The 5,382-nt window shown below is 38.9% G+C and overlaps 1 long non-coding RNA gene across 1 annotated transcript; it reads right to left on the bottom strand.

The window, feature by feature from the left end:
- Positions 1-2,048: 2,048 nt before the first annotated feature.
- On the bottom strand, positions 2,049-3,512 carry LOC310990493. Its single transcript, XR_014595583.1, has 3 exons — positions 3,415-3,512; positions 2,878-2,947; positions 2,049-2,081 (listed from the first exon to the last, which is right to left on the bottom strand). It is a non-coding gene; the product is annotated as an uncharacterized lncRNA (long non-coding RNA).
- Between the last annotated feature and the right edge of the window lie 1,870 nt (positions 3,513-5,382).

Below are 5,382 nucleotides of genomic sequence, written 5' to 3'. Positions count from 1 at the left end.
AACTCCATTTAAAAGTTATCATAGTTCTTTTTTTCACTGGCAGCAACTTGAAGTTACAACCCAACTCACAGACGTGCCAAACATGACTGGTAAACAACCACAGCCAAGCTTTATTTGGCTTCAGAATGTATGTATGCATGAACGTGGTGTTACAGTAAATTGAAAATACATTCAAAAAATGTTGAATTTTACCAACTTGGAAAGACAGTGCCGGGAGATCCAACATCTGTTCTGGTTCCACCAGACACATTTACATCAATAGTCCCATAGAAGTAGCTTCAGTGAGGAGGAGTCAATGCAAAACTCAGATGTCTTCCACCTCTACTTATGTGACTGCAGAGAGGATGACAGAGAACAGTGGACACACAGTTTAACATGATGGACTATAGGACAGGACTGCTGCTGTTAACTCTCTGCTGGACAGGTCAAGAGACTCTCTGATCTCAACTTGACATATAATTAGTTTTGCACTAAATTAACCTGTGATCTTTTGAAACATCTTTACAGGTGTTGATGGTCAGACTCTGACAGAATCTGAACCAGCTGTTAAAAGACCTGGAGAATCTCACACACTGACCTGTACAGTGTCTGGATTCTCACTGAGCAGCTACTGGATGCACTGGGTCAGACAGGCTCCTGGAAAAGGACTGGAGTGGATCGCTGCTGAAACCACTAGTAGCTCCAAGTATTACTCTCAGTCAGTCCAAGGCCGGTTCACCACCTCCAGAGACAACAGCAAACAGCAGCTGTATCTGCAGATGAACAGTCTGAAGACTGAAGACTCTGCTGTTTATTATTGTGCTCGACACTCACAGTGACTAAAGTTGTTAGAGCAGCTGTACAAAAACCTACACAACTCTGGTCTGAACTAAACCTTATGCTCCTGTTTGTCTCACATAGTGGAAGGCATCACAGTTGAAATATAGTATAGTTTTTGTTTGACTTTAAATTGTTAACTGTGTTAAATGTGTGATTGTGTCATTGTCTTAAAACTGCAGATAAATGTGAGATAATATGATCAGTTTTACACAATAAAAGAGTCAACACAGTTTACTATGGTTTACCTGTTTCCCTTTGTGGAAAATAAATAAAGTCAATACATGAAAAAAATACTACCCTAATATACAGTGTGCTATATTTTTATTTAAACTTGTAATAGGATTAGAGTGTGTAAGGACGGATGATTTGTCTAAACAACATTGAATTAATGTTGATTTGAGGAAACAATTTCAAAGCATATAATATTAACAATGTTGAATGAAATTAGAATGAAATCATAAACAGATACAATAATATAATAAAAATATAAATGTAATTCAACTGAACAGAATCTTCTATTGGCTCCAGTCAGACCAACATTGGTGCTTCATATGTTTGATTCTATGCAAACTCAGTGAGCTTCCTTGTTCTTCATCTATAAAAACTTGAGATCAGACTGTCAGTGCACCGTAAAAAATAAAGGGCTGTGAAAACTCAAAAATTCTAGGTAACTGGCTGCAATAGATTTTTGCGTTTTGAGTCCAACTAAAACTCTCAAGTTTTGAATAAAACCACATAAAGTTAAGCCAACAAATTATCTTTTGTTGAGATAACTTGTAAATTAACTTAAAGATAACTTCAAATTTTGAGTTTTTTAAACACTTAAAATTTAGTAGTCTCAACTTATTATTTTTGTTTCAGATAAATTACCTTTCAAATGCATCAAAACTCAAAAATTCAAGTTGTACTTATAAATACTCTCAAGTTGTGGCAACTAAAACAACAAATAATACAAATACAAATAATACTAGTTAAGTAAAACATCTTTATTTAAACATTTAATGCAATATTCCAGCAAATATGATTAAATCTATCTACCAGTAGTGCAAGTACTGTACACTGCACACACAAACAAAAAGATGCAGACTGGTGTGGCCAAACTTGTTAAAAGAGTCCAAACCACAACACAGTCAAAAAGCACTACAGCAACACCACAGCAATGCTGTTAACAGTTTGTAGCGAGGCCGGTGCACCATCATCCACGAACACGGTGAGCACTCCCATTTGGACCCTTTTGTTTGTCTGTCTTCTGGATCGGTGTCCTGTTGAAAGCAGAAATTCAACCAAATTCAATATACACACTGTTAAGATAACTAAACACCTATGTCAGCGTGTAATTTTAAATTTGTGTCTCAGCCTGAGTAAACCTGTAGTGTACAGTTACTGTGCTATACAGTTTTTTTTGCCTGTGATTCTAATTGCTATTCATCCCTGTAACAAGCTACAAGTCAATTATCTAACATCACAATAGTCTGAAGCTGTTCAATGGCGGTAAAAATGAAACATCAGGTAACTAGCCTTGTTGGCTAACTCTGGCCCACTTACAGTTTTCTTTTAACTCTGTTGATTAGTGGTGCACTGTCCCTATGAAATAAACTAATAAATGAAATGAAATATCCTAAATAGTTTTTCTCTGTGCTACTCTGGTCAGAGCGGCGTCCCAAGCAACAGTGTGCTACACTAAGCAACGGTCTGGCAACGGACTGCAGGAATTATTCTTCTGTTGTTGTTGCCTACGATGATCAATAGATTGTGGTATTCTGGTAAAACTCCATATTCAACCTTAAATTAAATGGCTGGTTAAATAAATTACTTATAACGTGTTCCAGGGAGAATGGAGGCTCTCAGCCATTAAGCTGGGTTACGCTACTGTAGGTGGAAGGCAAAAATATATGGGGTGTTGGTGATTAATACAGTTTTTTGGGAGCTACAATCCAAGGTGTGGATATTTCATCTTTTCTATATTCTAAAGCAATATGGCATAGAGAATTATATGTGCATGATAATTAATGTGCACTCATGGTTGACCAAAAATAAAAACAGACATTCTGTACTCACCAGGCGTTTCAGGAAAAGTGTCTCTGAAATCTGAGGTCTAGACATGCTCTGCTTTGATGCATTGTGATGTCTGGAAATTGGACACAGGAAAGCCATAGGACATTTGGTTAAAAACACTGCAGCTGAGATTAATTTGTGACTAGTTTAAACTTAGGTCTTATATTGGGGTGGCATCCATCAAATTTGGACGAACCGGGAAGAGGACAGACAGATTTATTTTTTTTCAGGACAATATCGCATTTCAGGGCTTCAATACAAGAGGGACATTAGCACTATGGAGGTATTTGGATGTTTTTTGGTGTGTCTTTTTGTTACGAAGACAGTTGGTATCCATTTGCAACCGTTATATGGACATGCACTGCTATGCCAAGACCCCCTGTAACTCAGAGAAGCGACGGATAACTCTGAAACTTCTCCCAGCCCTTAGTCGACACGAGGAGAGAAATTTCAATTTTGGGTGAACTATCCCTTTAAGGGCTTGCTCAGGTAACCCTGAACCATAATCAAAAATACATGATATTTATAACATGAATTCACCTGTTCATCAAGAACAGCCAAGCGTCTCTCCCTGTCTTGTCCCTTTTCCTGGCACGGCTGCTCTAAATGTCCACAACAGTTCCTTGGTTACACATCAGAACTTGCTGCAGATCTGAAATAAACAAAAAACAGCACACATTAATCCAACCGAACCAGTTCACATGGATTTTCTCTTAAGTAGTCAGTTTCTGAATACCTTTATTGGCAAGGTGCTGAATTACTCATTGTATAAGGCAAGCAATAGTTCTGTGATATAAAATAGTTAGCAACTTTTTCACACACATTTTCTTACCTGTTCCTTAAGACACAGGGCAGGCCATCTCTCCTGGATTTCTGTGACCATGGGCTGCACCTCTGTCTCCTCCTGTCAGTCCACCAAGACAATTAGCAACAATTAATGTCATATATTCATGTTTACATGACACCCAATTGTAAAAATGAGTCTCTAAAGTAACATTAAACTTTAACATCAGAGGCACACATAAGCAGTATACCAGTTATTTGTAGCACTGCTCATTGTGTTTAATAAATGAGCTCCAGTTCCACTGTAGCTGCACTAACGGAGCTAACAGAGCTAACGGAGCTAACAGAGCTAACAGAGCTAACTGGTAAACAATTAATATCTACAACTCTCTTTAGCCGTGAGGGGGACAATAAATATATAATAATGTATAATCTGCACACGTGAACCCTGACTTTTAGTACCATATTGAGCAAAATACTCACCTTGAGAGTAAGAAGTGTAAGAGATGTCGGCAGCACATGGCAGCAGTGTCGTTGTGGTGGAACCCCTGCAGATATGCATTGGAGACCCCAGTTCTTGTTGTCTCAACTTCTAGAACTTGTCCTGACCTCAAATGCACAGTTTTGAGGTTTGCTAACTCAAGTTATTAAGTTAGGCCAACTTTAGCCAAAAAACTTGAAAAAGATAGTTGAAATAAATAATGTTGATTAGTTTACAACACAACTCAATGTTTTTTGTTTAGTTAGCTGAAAAAATATGGTAAGGCCAACAACTTTAAGTTTTCATGAGTTCACAGCTCATCAGCTTCACCATCAACCATGTTTTCTGTAGCTCTGCTGCTGCTGTTGGCAGCTGGATCCTGTGAGTCTTTGTGGATTTGTCAGACTCAACATTTCTTCTTTTACTTTACAACCTAATGAAAATGATGTTGTTGTTTTTTTTTACCAGGTGTGAGGTGTGAACAGTTGACACAGCCAGCCTCTGTGACTCTGCAGCCAGGTCAACGTCTGACCATCACCTGTCAGGTCTCTTATTCTCTTGGCAGCTACTTCACAGCTTGGATCAGACAACCTGCAGGGAAAGGACTGGAATGGATCAGTAGCGACACAACCATCAAAGATTCACTCAAGAACAAGTTTAGTGTTAATTTAGACTCTTCCAGTAAAACAGCGACTCTAACAGGACAGAATGTGCAGCCTGAAGACACTGCTGTGTATTACTGTGCCAGAAGAGACACAGTGACACAAACCATCAGTAGAGCTGAACAAAAACCCCTCAGTGACTCAACAGTTGTAACATGAAGCCACCAGAGGAGGAGCCCTCACACCACTAATGATTTCACACAAGTTCACTCAAAAGGATGGGGACAGTATTTAGATCCATCCACAGACAGACTGGCTTAAAAACCTGTTCACATGCTAAAAACCATTCCTGCTTCAGCAGTAACAAGGAAGCCCACTTTTTATATTTATTCTTAAATTTTATGAATATTTTCATCACTTTAAAAACAAAGACATATTGGCTTTAATCTTCATTAACCTTTATGTCACACAATATTGAGAAGAACAGCAACTTATTTCAGAGAATATGTTGCCAATGAAGTGAAAGAATCAGCGCACGGGGTGGTGCGTGGCGCAGTGGGTAAAGCGGCCGCCCCACCCCAGGTAGAGGCTACAGTCCTCGCCGCAGGTGGCCCTTGTTCGAATCCCAGGTCAGGCAGCCCT

This window comes from Trachurus trachurus, assembly GCF_905171665.1.
Source record: "Trachurus trachurus genome assembly, chromosome: 8".
Taxonomy (NCBI): Eukaryota; Metazoa; Chordata; class Actinopteri; order Carangiformes; family Carangidae; genus Trachurus; species Trachurus trachurus.
Note: the sequence above shows the minus strand (reverse complement) of the source record. Positions and strands in the feature narration are given on the sequence as shown.